This window comes from Mangifera indica, chromosome 15 (assembly GCF_011075055.1).
Source record: "Mangifera indica cultivar Alphonso chromosome 15, CATAS_Mindica_2.1, whole genome shotgun sequence".
NCBI classification, from domain to species: domain Eukaryota; kingdom Viridiplantae; phylum Streptophyta; class Magnoliopsida; order Sapindales; family Anacardiaceae; genus Mangifera; species Mangifera indica.
In genome coordinates, this window is record NC_058151.1 from 13,520,892 (window position 1) to 13,535,772 (window position 14,881).

A 14,881-nucleotide genomic window follows, 5' to 3' on the forward strand; every position below is an offset into this window, starting at 1 on the left:
AAGAAGGTGAAAGAGAAGGCTTGTGTTTATAAATAAGATGGGCAGATAGACTAATTCCAAATAATAATAATAATAATAATAATTCTTGCCATTTCAGTTTGACAAAGTTATTACCCTATCCGCATGTTAAATTTGTTAAAAAATCCGATAACTTTTTAATAAGATTTTTTGACAAATTTAAAATTAACCGTCTTGAAGAGCAAAATAAAAAATGGGAGAAAAAGAAAAAAGAAAAAAAATATATTTAGGATTAAAGTGTCATGTGCTTACAGGGCAAAAGACTATTTTCCACCTAAGTTTTAATCCAATATTAAGAATATACCCATAATAATTCAAAACCCAAACATTTGTTTATAGACTAACTTTTGTTAAAATTTTTAGTTATAAAAGTAAAACCATTATTTTATCTTTCATATTAAAAAATATATAATTTATATCATTTTTCTCCCTAAATTTGGAAAAGTAATATTTCAACCTAGTCTCTTAACTTTGAAAAAGTGATATTTCATCCTTGCAAACCCTTAGGTTTTCTTCTCTTCGGTGACAACGACGACGACGACGGCGACCATTCTCCTCCTTTCTCTCTCTGCCAAATCGACAATGTCCCAGATGAACGAATAAGCATCGGCTCGACAAATCGAAGATGAAAGAATTCGGCTTCTCTAGCACCGATGTGACGAAGTAGCACTAACTTCGTTTTCAATCGATTTAGCTTTAGACGAAGACAAATCGCACAACGAAAGCTTCGTCTGGACTAATTTGATGGAAAATGTGATGGATCTGAGGGAGAAAGGAGGAAAATGCGACAACAACTTCTTCGTCTTTGATTCATCATGTTGGTGCTTCTTCGTCGATAGTGGCAGAGAGAAAAGGGAGGAGAATGCTGGTCGTCACTGTCATTATCATTAGAGAGAAAAAAATCTAAAGGTTTGTGGAGGTGAAAATGTCACTTTTTCAAAGTTGAGAGGTTGGGTTGAAATATTACTTTTCAAAATCTAGGGAAAAAAATGATAGAAATTACATATTTTTTAATAGGCCAAAGGACTATTTCCCACCCAATGATTGTTGTTTTCTCAAGTATCTCCCCTTTAACTTTGAAAATCTCAAATACCCACCCATGAGCAGTTAAAATTAACGATAGTAAGGATAAAATCGTTATTTTATTTATAATATTAAAAATAAACTAAAATATAATCTATTTTTCCTCCCCTAAACTTTGAAAACTAAAAGTTTTTTCCCAACCGAAGTTTTAAAAAATGACAGTTTCCCCCTATGATTTGGTTTCCAGATCTCCGACGCAAAATCCGGTAACATTGTCAAACGTTTATCCCTCCCAAAGCTTCCTCTCCCTCCGGCGGTCTCTCTCCACCCATTTGAAGGCCCGTTCAATATTGATCTTTTTTTGAAAGACGAAGAGCTTTATCTCTCTCGACGAAGCTGTTCGTCTCCTGTCATCTTTCAAGCCTCATTTAACGTCGATGGGCGTGCAAATGGGTGGAGAGAGACTGTCGGAGGGAGAGAAAGTTTTGGGAGGGATAGACGGCCAGCAACAGCGTCGGATTTGACGTCGGAGATCTGAAAACCGAACCCTACGGGGAAACCGTCATTTTTTAAAACTTAGGTTGGGGAAAAACTTTTAGTTTTTAAAGTTTAGGGAGGAAAAATAGATAAAATTTTAAAGGGTTAAGGTTCCGTTAATTTTAACTGTTCATGAGTGGGTATTTGAGATTTTCAAAATTAAAGAGATATACTTGGAAAAACAGCAATCCTTGGGTAGGAAATAGTCCTTTGGCCTTTTTAATATGTAAAGTAAAATGATAGTTTTACCTGTATTTATAATTGAAAATTTTAATAAAAGTTAATTTGTGCGTAGATCTCTATATTTCTAAACTGACACATGTATTTTTTAGATTAAACTAAAACTTAGGCAAAAAATAGTCTATTAACCTTGTTTATACTATTAAAAGTAAAAGTGATATTAACTCAATTATATATATATATATATATATATATATATAATGTTTTTAAAAAAATTAAAAAATAAAAATGTTTTTAAAAAATAAAAAATGAAGCTACTTTTTACTGATGGATAGAGAAATAATGTTTTTAAAAAAATTTAAAAATAAAAATTTGTAATTTTATTCAACCCTGAGTGGGATTGAGATTTGGTCGAAACAATTAGAGGATTCAATTATATGAGTATATATCAGTAGTTAGAATCTTTAATACTTATAAGTGTAATATGAACAATATTATATGTACTCATTTTAAATACATAAATACGTACACATTTATGTGTATTATTATATGATTGAGTGTTGTTTCAAAATTATCTAATCGCATAATTATATATATCAAATATATATTTATTTATATACTCAAAATAAGTACGTATAATTTTATTTATATAATATTGCTCATTATAAAATATAAATATCATAACATTTTTAATTTTAATATTATGTTATATGTACTCTAATAAGACAGAAATCGTGTTGTTTTATAATTAAATAATTTTAAACGATAAATAAAATATTTAATCAAATAATACCTTTTAATACTAATATTATATGTTTTAACCGATTCTGAAGTTAAATAAATTATTTCTTTAACACCTAACATTTTAGGGTTCTAGACTAGACTTAGGTATAGATTTATGAAAAGGAAATCTCTTCGGCCAATTTAGCATGTGAATTCCTAAATTACATGGTCTCATCACTAATAATTCATAATTAATTTGATCGTTGATATCAAATACCAAATTCGTCCTTTACACAACCTTCGCAAAGTAGATGAAGCTCTGAGAAAGATTACAATATTTTTGTATCGGGAAAATTTCCGAAAATTCCTCCATATGGAGTTTCCAAAAATTCCAAAACAAAACATGTGAAAAAAGTGCATACAATATTTTTGTATTTACAAACTCAACTTTTAATACAAGAAATCCAAAGTATATATTTTATTTGGTACAAACTCTTTTTTAAAGATCATTATGAAAAAGACATTGGCATATTTACAAAAATAATAAAAATATATGTATCTATTTTAGGTATATAAATATATACATATTTATATATATCATCATATGATTCAGTTATTTTAAATTATGGATAAAATAATATCTAATTATGTGATGACACATATAAATATGTATTTATTTATGTATTCAAAGTGGGTATACATAGTATTACTCTTACACAAAGAGGTGTTGAGCAATGCTCTATATATACCAAGTACTTAACTGGGTATTTAGATAATATGTTATTATGTGATTGAGTATTACTATATTTTTAATTCAAAATCATTTAATCACATGATAATATATCATTTAAATATATAATTGGGTTGTATAAATTAGAAGATATTATATAAGGATCACTCGTAGGATAAACTATGTCATCATTGATATGAAATAATATTACTAACGAAATAAACAATATTTTTGAAAGGAGATTCAAACTGAACTTGACCGAGCTACATGACTAAAGCTTAAGCACAAATTCGGCTCGAATGAACCCTCACAAATTATAGAGGAGCTGGATTTTGACTCGTAGCAATTGAATTTCCTTTCGGCGAATCAATAATAGATATTTATTGTAAGCTGACAAGCAATTCAATAATTTACCCTATTTCACTTTTCGTTATAATAATTTTCAGATGCATTGTTAGCCTAGAGAATTAGAGATCAAGGAGAATAATGCCGTTGGCTTGGACCATATTTGGTTATATATTCTGAAATTATTTTATTTATACATTTATAATATATAGTTTAATTTCTATGTATAGAGTCTCTGAGTGTTATATTTTTTTGTTTTTTGAAGAACAACCCATGAGGAGAATTTATTGGATGCAAGAAGTGAGCAAACATTGATGGGTTGGCACACATGTGAAATTTTTAGAACTTAAGATAAAATATGTAAGTCCATATAAATCACTTCATTGGCTTACTATAAAATTACTACGATACGAATGAATACGTATTCAAAATACGTATTACAGATATAGATTGATATACATTTTTTTGAAAGTGAGAATATGATATAGTGTATTTAAGAAATTTTAAAATTTTCAGAAGTGTTTATGATAATTTTAAGATGATGATATGATATTTAGAATTATTTATTATTTATTATTATTATTATTTTAGAAGACATATATTACGATACATTATCTTATAAATAATACTAAAAATTAGGTTTTGATAAATAATACGATATGTGATCTGATCTACTATTATAAAAAATATATATAACTGTAAATTGTTTTACGTGAATGAAATAGTGTTATTCAAAAAACTAAACTCTTTTTCTGTTGAATTTATTTTTCTTTACTACATGTATCATATTGGATCGTTATTCATATATACATAGCCTCGAGACAATGTAAGTGTATCAAAAGAAGTCACTAATTAAATCACTCAATTAAATAATAAAATATTAATTTATTTATATTTGTTAATATTTGTTATTTGCATATATAATATTACTTAATTTTTTTTAGGTTGGAAACAAGTTTCATTAGTAGAAAACAGATTTGTTTTGTGGTGCAATGATAATTCAATTAATATCTTAAAAAATATATGAATTAAAATTCGAAGCTGATACATAAATAGTCTTAATGGACAACTCTCTTTATAATTATGATTAATTTCATAATTAAATTTTAATAAATGTCTCATACATGTACATAAATATATGTTGGTCCCAGGCTAAACTTATCCCATTGAATCGAGCTACCCAGCTAAAAAGTTAGCTGGTAAATAATACAAGTCATTCAAGTCTAAAATTAAAGAGCATTTTTTTTTTAATTAGCTACATCATGGTAATTATTAAAACCATTTTAATTTCCTATTTATTTTATTTTATCAATTAATTAATAAATTATATATATATATACACACACACAGTTGATGCGGGAATTTGTACGAACATGATGATATAATAATTTGAATATATTATACGAGAAATGATGAAAATGAATACAAAATGAAAGTATATTTGAAACACAAATCAATAGAATTGTATTATAGGAAGATTTTTAATATAGTTTAATTGTTGAAGCAAAACCTTTAAACATTATTATATTATTAATTTTTTAGAATGCTTTATTGAGGAAAAATTACGGAGAGCTTTTGTGTATCCTTTCAATTATTTAAGTGAGTTTGAAAGGTTGAAAGAAGAAGATGATAAAAACGATCCAGTAGTCTAGTTCTTAACTAGCATAAACAAAGAATAACGATAAACTTTTATCTCAAGATAGAGTTAAGAAGCCTTTTTCTCTTCTCATTCTTTAGTAGAAATTGGTTTCTTCCGCTTCATGGTACAACTCTTCTTTTATAGAGTAACGAGGGAATAACATTATTGTAATAATTAAAACATATTAAGTTTGTATCTTTGTTGGCATGAATGATACATGAACGATCAAGATTGTCATGTGTGGTGCTATCATTATGTTTTTAGTGTGATGTAGATCACCAAATTATCATGGTAATGATTTTCCCTTGATATAAGTTCTAGTAGTAATTCACATACCTCATTCATTACAAAATGCATGATTTCAGCTAAACGACCATGTTTTCTTTTCATTTGAAATGGATTTGTTGTACTCATTGTTCACTTATATGTATACATAACATGCATCTCAATGATGTGTCATGTCATTCGTCGTTTGGTTGGACATTTGTTATTCGATGGTTAGACGTTATATATGATACTATTATCGAAAGGCAAAACTAGGTTACTGCACAATGAAATATATATGGTTGTCAATCAAGTCTATTGAATCGGGATTGACTAGTTCAAGTCTGTGCCAATACGAAATTTTTGGGCTTGGGCTTCGAGCATGTCCACTCAATCTCAATTTTTTTGTTTAGGTCTAGTTCATTAAAAATTTTTGGATTTCAGGCCAATTATGGGTCTATTAGATAACTTTAAAAGCTATAAAAACACTTTTACAATCTTCAATAAGTTTGAAAATCTGATAAATATACCTCATCCACAATTAATATAACTTAATGGACAATTTTTTTTTATCCAGATCCATCTAATGTCTGAATTCAATTAGATCTGAAATTGAAATTTTTAACTAAATAATTGGATGTTGGGTTTGCCCAATCCCACACACACACACACAAACATTGCATCAAAAGTATGGGGTTGTCCGTTCCCACACACACACACACACATAAACATTGCATCAAAAATATAGGGTTGATCAAACTCACCCCGCCAAGAAGGGGTGACACTTTATGATAGTGATTGTGACTTTATAATACAATCTAAATAGTAAAAATAAATAGTTAAATTTATGTCATTAATAAGGGGCAAATAGGTCATTAAGCTAGTATCCAAGAAAATGAAAGCTTTATTGTGGTGGGCTCTTAGCCATTTGTAAAGGTATCTTTCCTCTTCAATGATTCCTAGCCTGAAAAGACAAAGAAAAAGTTCCCATTTGTTTAAATAACAAATAAACAAATAAAGTCCAATATTTATAATAATAGAATAAAATTTCGTATTTTTAGTTTTAGTATCTAATCAGGTTTTCAGATAATATATCATTATATGATTAAATAATTTAAAATTTATAATAAAATAATATTTAATCATATGATAATCTAAATACTCAAAACTGGATATATATAATATTAATGATAATAATAATAATTCAATTAGTTAGGGGGTGTAATTGGCAAGGACAAGGGGGACACCCACCTTAAATTCTTCTTCATCACTTGATAGCTCCACCCTTTGCATGGTCCAACAATGTCTTATTGCACTATTTAATGGCATTCGATCACACTTGTCAATCTTTTATTCGATTAAATAATCGTAGACTTTCTCTCTCGAATAAATTTACAAATTCAAATAACAAGTGAGATCAATCAATATATATATATATATATATATATATATATATATATATATATATATATATATATATATATATATATATAAAATTATTCTCTAGTTAAAATGTTCTAATATAAATTTATCACAATCATACATGTGCAATATTAAAATTGGATTGTAAATTATCATTTTAGTCCAATATATTTAAGCCAACAATGAATACGTATGATTATAACCAAATTTATGTACAAATACCCTAACTTAAAAATTGTTATATATATATAATAGATGATAATAGGAGAGGCTTAATATAGTGAAAAAAACTATGTGAATCCAATTTTTAGTATTTAAATAGATACTTAGATGATGTATCATTATGTGATTCAGTAATTTTAAATTAAAGATAAAGTAACACTTAATTATATAATGATATCTTGTCTAAATACCAAATTAAATACATATAACTCTTAAATATAGAACCCACAAGAATTAATGGGAGACATTTAAACATTGTTAACATTTAAGTTTACCAATTAAATTTATTGAATTAAGTAAAAAATGGATGATGATGAGACAAATAGTCTTTAATCTAGGGAGAACCTAAAATTGAGGAGTTTTATTGAGAAACCCCACTTTATTGAACCACAAGGGCTCAAGCAATTATATGAGCAAGTAAAAGTGTCAATTGGGTCAGGTTGATTCAAATCTCAAGAAAAAAGCCTGATTTAAAAGGATTTGACTTGACCCATGGGTTATTCAAGCTAGGTTGTGAGCTAGTCTAACACAGTTTGTTACTATTGATGATTTGAAAAAAAACATAATTTAAAACATTTTTTATTTAAAAAAATTAATGGATTGGTTTGTTATTATAGAGTCCGATCTAACCCTATATATATAGAATCTGATCGTGAGCCTCATACTTTCATCAGACCGGCATGATCCATTGTCGCCTTTATGGGCAAGTGATAAAATAATGAAAGTGTTAATTTAATGACTTAAAAATGTACAAATTATATAGTTATTAGTATCATACATTATTCATCTTATCGGAAACCTTTTAGTACTATTACATATTAGTTCGAACGAACTCAAACTTCAACTAAATATTGTAGATTTGATTCAAGTTTGAATTGGTAACAGACTTAACTTAGCTCAAATTAAATCCACCCCTGACTCTAATAAGCTTTTTTTTTTTATAAATGACAAAAAATTAAGCATAATCTTTGTGTTCAAAGCTTAATTTTAATTAAGTTGAAATATTTTATATAATAATTAAATTCATTTTTAATTAAGATAAGAAAAGTGATTTTAAAGCTCTGTCTAATTGATTTACTCCCTGTACTTTAAAAGGATTACTTCTGATTCAACAAATTTAGCCACAATATAATTATTAGCAATAAAATTATAAAATCTTAAAAACACTTAAAAAAGTGTACTTAGTATAGGAAGAAAATAAAAAATTATTATTATTATTATTATTATTATATATATATATATATATATATATATATATATATATATATATATATATATATATATATATAAAGATATATATTTATGTGAATCATTTTATTATGAGTCAACCTATTAGAGACCCACGGAGTTGTGACCTAAGGTCTTTTGACAAGCCATGAGACACAAATTATGCGCACGATGGGCTATACCAAGCATGGCGTGACATGAGCCATGAATGTGTCTAGATGGGTGGCTAAAAATCACTTCTATGTTATAATAATAACATGGCAATTGGGTCAAAATGAGATTTTGGGCTCTTGAGTTAGATTGTTAACCATAAAAAGTCAGGCCCAAAGCCCATATATTTGTGAGCAAAAAGCCTCATAAATTCAGGCCCAAATATAAAAGGTGCCTGCTTACCCTAATTTCTTACATAGGCTTAACAAACTTTCCAAATATTAGCTTAAATTCCTACAAAATTAGAGACGTCAGAATGTCACATCCGTTCAAAACCCTCACATGCCATCTCAGTTCTCATCATTCAACTGTATATCATCTCAAGTTATGATGCATCCATGTGATTTTTTTTTTATCTGGTATGTTTATATTTAACTTCGGAGTTTTGATGAGATTTGGTGTTTTAACGCTCTTTTGGTTGCACCCAATGTGAATGTTAATTGCCATAACCTCTTGTGATCATCATAATGTTTTTGTTAGGATTAGACTCAAACAGAATCAATTCGATTTGACTTAAATTTGATTTAAATCTCTTTTCAATAATATTATTCTTTCTGTTGGTGATCATTCGATAATATCTTATTAATTAAACAAACTTGACTTGAATTCAATCCTAATTTTTGTCATAATACTTTGATTAAACTTTTAGGGCAACTGATTATTAGTGAAAGGTTTTGAGTTCAAATCCTATCTCCTTGTGTCTTAATCATTTGCCTTAATGGGGCTTGCCCTATATTTTGATTTATTATTTATCCAATTCACATATCACTAAAAACAAAAACATTACCAACACACAAAAATGAGTCATTGAAAATGACAAGTTCGACATTATAAAAAGTTAGAAATAATGAGATCTGTATTAAGAGGAATTATCGAAAAAAAGATTGATATAGGATTGAGTTAGAAATGACGAGATCAGTATTAGAAGAAATTGTTAAAGAAGAGATCGACACAAGATGAAGTCAAAAAATGACAAGATCGGTGGCTAAGGTTTGTGTCATATGCACTTGGGGTTTTTGGACCTCTCACATTCTTTTTATACTATCTTTAAAAAAATTACTTTGGTTTCCGTGTAAAATGAAAACGATAAAATCACTATTAAATATATTTTAATTTGACTTTTGAGTAACACAAAATAGACAAAATTAGATTTTAATAACAATTCATTCATCAATTAGTTTAACCATTGGTTGATTCGACCCTACCCTTTAATAGGTCAATGTTTGTTCCGAATACGAAAACCTTGATACCTCCTTTCACTGCCAAATTATTTTCAACGTCATATTTCAGGTACTCTTGTGCTGATTATACCTCCTTTCTGGTTAGTTTCTTTGTCACTTCAAATGGATTTCAGCCATTAAAGTTCACTGCTGATGCCATTTTACCAATCTCATTACATGGAACAAAATTTCATAATTGAAATGCCATCCATTTTTTGCCACATTCTCCCAACTTAATTTTCCCTCAATAAGGAAAAAGATTACTTTATTCTTCCTACCTTAATTAGCAAATGTCATATCGCCCAAATTTGGAAGAATTTTAATTCCATTTCATTGTTCTTTCTTGAAACTTATTCTGTCATTGTAGATTGATGATCTAATTCATGACAGATCTCCCTGGCCAACCCATATTTCTTTTGGATCTGGCAACATCAACATGGTACATAACATCCAAATTCCAACTAATTATTGGATGATATTTAAATTATATGATTGCTGAAGTTAAAAATCATACAAACAAGTATATTATATCATGGGTGTAATTTGGTGCAAGGGTTTGAGATCAGTAGTGAAACGGTGGAATATTGAACAAAATGATGTTTTTAAAGTGGTTCCGCTTACCACTTGAAAGCATACATTCAATATTATGTTATTAATGCTTCTTATTACAATTTGGTAACATAATAATATGAATGTTAAAAGTATTAATATTTGACCTTTGTACAATACCAAATTTATTATAAGAAGAGATGACAGAGTTACATAAATAATTACATAATTGGATGTTAGAATACAAGTGTTATGGAAAGTGGAGGAGATGCACTCTTGATTTGATGTCAGTTGATTGTTTTCTAATGATGATTGGAGACGTTCTAGAAAGTGATTTTATGATAATAGTAAAATGTAGTTGCATGTTTAGGAGTGGATAGGTATGTTAATTGGGTCGGGCAAATCAAGGGTCAATTGTTTGGCCCAGAAAATATAGTTTTAGGCCTCATAGAATTTGAGCCTTAAGAGGCCTAGAAAAAAATTGTCCATGAAGGTATGGAGCTTGGGCTTGAACAAAGGTTGTTAAAACCCAAGACCTAATAAGGCTTGAAAATTCATCGTAGGTCGGGTGTATTTGTCAGGTTTTCAAACCTGTATGAGAATGTGGAGGTGTTTTTGCAGATTTTAAAGTTACATGAACAAACTTGAAATAGGCTAAAAACCCAAAAAATATTAATAAATTGAGTTTGAACAAAAATTTTGTGACTTGAATGAACTAAATTCAGTAAGTTTGAACAAATTGGACCTAATTCAATAAACTCATTGATAGACTTAATCATGGAAAATAATTACAACTGTTAATAATTTTTCTTTCATCTCTCTAAACAAAAGGTATTTTACTTATATTATATCATAGACTAACGTGTAGATAATGATATTGGTTGTTACATATAATTTATGTAACTAAGCACTATAATCGTCTCTTCGTAGATACCCTCCTGAAAAAGAAAATGCAAATATATACAAAGTTCACCATTAACTATAAGGAACAAAGAGAGTGAGGGTTTCATTGAATTTTGCATAAAAAATAAGCAAGATAGAGAAGACAATTAAAGCAAGTAAACTATAGTTAATTTGATTCCACAAAATGGATTATCAAAAATAGAATTACATGTACATGACTTCACTGATACCTGTCAAATAATCCTTAGTAAATTGAAGAAAGACAAGAAAGCCTCCTCCTACCTTTTCTAAACAAAGGAACTTTTGGTCCCTCAACCAAATCAAGGACTTGACTTTAGGGTTGCTCATAAGAAGAAAGCAAAGATAAGATCAACCTATGTTCCTTCTCCATTGGAACTTTGTGTAGTTAAAATCCTTAGGAAATTTTACTTCCTCTATAACTATCAATAATATTATGTACATAGTATCAAATCAAATGAAACTATTCGAGACATATATATAATCTTATAATCGAAGTAGAACTAAAATATGAATAGTTATTTAAAAAAAAATTATGTGAATTAACATTAATTATAATTCAATTTAATAAAATTGAATAATGAAACATTTTCAAACAATAAAAAACACTTTTTGAGCCTCATTTATAAAGAATATTCATGCTATGGCATGTGAAGGTCACATTGCAATATATAATTCCAGAGTAGTGTTATGTATATAATTGTTATGCATAAATAATGACGTGTTATTATGTCCAGACAGTCAAAAATTAAAGATAAAAAATATCAAATCATATTATAATACGTCATTATTTGTGTATATAATTTTATTGATAATTCAAAATTAATTATAATAATTAATTAATTAATTAATTCTAATTAAGAAATAATTACTAGGATTAGTTGAATGTACCAATCATATATAATTGTGTTTTAATGGTAAATATCATATTTTCAAAGTTGATAATTTCTTTGTCCTGTAATGGTTTATGGCAAAAAATTATTCATATGGAGATTGATGTCATGAATGATTATGGGTGCTTCAACTCCTCACCAACTTATTTTAATATCTATTCATGATGAATTATTAATATTTTAGGCAATAGTTTTCAATTTATTGGTGAATCAAATTGTGTTTTTATTAAGCTTATACTTATAACAAATATTGCCCACCGTTAAGATATTGTTTCGTTGTACACTCTAAACGTATAGTCTATCACAATTTTGACAGTTTAAGAATTTTTATGTTATTTAATCCTCTTAGTATTGTACTCAGCATCTCCATGATGTTCATTCTATCATCGTTTAAAAAGATATACAAAACGATTATGATATTATCAATAACATCTGATTCAGTAATTTAGTCTATTGTTAAGATATTATCTATTTTAGACATATAATTTATTATGATTTTATTTTTTAGCGTTGCAATCCATAAAGCGTTGACAATTTAAGATTTTATGAACTATTTATAATCAATATTCTATCGTTAAAATATTATCCACTTTGAATACACGATTCGTCAAGTTTTGATAGTTTAGGATTTCATATTCTATTTAACCAATATTCACTTATAATATGAAATATTTATATATAACAAACATGTCTGATTTATCAAATATATGAAATATTCATATATTCTAAATTTTATCGACGGGAGATTTTCTTAGAAATGTTACATTTTATGCTTGAAATAACCTTTTATATTGGTTTTTGTAATATTAAAATGAGTTTTATTTTGTTAGAGTAAAATATTTAACAATTAAATAATTAATTTGTAAAATGGAAAATAAACTATATTCTAATGTTAAAGAAAAATAATGGGAATTACTGCACACCAATTATGGGAATTTATTTATTTTTTAATTTTTTTTATATTTAAAAGTGCCCCCACCAGAAAATTTACAAAATTGGAAAGCTGCTGCCATAATGAACCTATTATTGAGTGTTCCAACTTAATATATCATTTGATACCACGTGGCATCATTAGATGATAGTCACTGAGATTAAGATGACGTGGCAGACCCATGAGAGAAGTAGGCCCATCATATGCTGACATCAGCACCTTGTCTAGTAGCAATTTAGTGGCTTAGAAGTGGGCTCTACTTCTGGCCTAACTATCTTGTCCGAACTCATTGCCCATTTCCTTTTTCCTTTTTTCTTTTTCTTTTTATTGATTTATTTTAAAAGTCGGTTCTTTTTTAACATATCTTCGATTAAATTAAAAAAACTTAACTATTCATCAGGTGTTTTCAATACTAGTAAATCAAATGATGTTATACCCAAATTATTAAAATAATTTTTTACTTTTCTAATTCATTGTATCGAGTAACATCATCCATTCTATACTGAATTGACAATACTAAATAAGTAAAAACCTGATTAAGAATTTGATTTTAATATCATCCGTTAACAAGTTTTAAATTATAATCTTTTTGGTTGCTTGGGTGCCTCTATCATAGCCACTCAAACTACTATTTAAAGGTTTTAATTCACTGTATTCCATATTCTAAAAAACTTGAATTATAACGAGTAGATTCAAGTCAAATCGAGTTCAAATTAGGACAAACTTGAACTTAAATTTGATTTGTTTGAGTTAATGAACATTAACGGTGAGTAAGAAGAAAAGTTTTTTAAGAAAAAGAAGTATGATATAAAAAGAAGAAAAAAAATCATTGATAATGTGAGCTCCAACACGGTGATGTTAGCGAGGTGTCAACTTAAGTTTGATAAACTAATTATTTCTCGTTTAAACTTAACTCATTTGAGTTAAACACTAAGTTGATCTCAAGTTAGTTTAACTTGAATCTACCTTTAATTAGGACAAAAAATTCATACTTTGTTTAATTTTAAAAGGAAAACATTAGATTAAACTTTTATGCTTTTGACACTCCTTTGAGCGGAGAAAATACCAAATTTCTTGAACTTATTAATGAATGAGAATATGAATATATGATTACAACCCACCAACAAATGAAACCCTAATTTCCAAAATGAGCAATTTTTTTTTTTTCAAAGGCAATCACTTAATGAGTCACTCAAGAATACTAGTTTCCAATTCTTGGATTTTTCTTGCAAGAAAATTCAGTTTGGGCACCACCGAAGTTATAAATGATAACACTTAATATTTTCAAAATCTAGTAAGATCCATTGAGAGATAACCTACTCTAGTGCATGTTGAGAAAATTAGAATATAAAATAAAAATGGTTTGGATCAAATCCAGGGTTTAGTTTGAATGAGTTAATTTTGAGTTAAAGCTCTAATTCGACTCAAGATTAACTTATTTATTTATCTAATGACATTGTTCATTCTGTCGATGACATTGTTTACTTCTTTGACGATACTATTTATCTTGTTGACGAAGTGACACTGAACACTAACTCAAGCTAGACATTATGATTTTGATTTGAGCTCAAACTCAAGTCACAAACAAACTCAATTTAGTTGAGCTCGAATCTACACTTTGGCTTGAACAAGTCTATTTTAGACTGAAGCTCTAGCTTGACTCAAGATTGACGTGTTTGTTCATCTAATGACATTGTTCATCCTGCTAATATTACCCATCTAATAATACTATTTACTTTATTTATGAGTTTCCAGTCATACTATACACTAACTAAAGTTGAACATCATAACCTTAATTTGAGTTCAAATCAACCCCAAACTTGACTC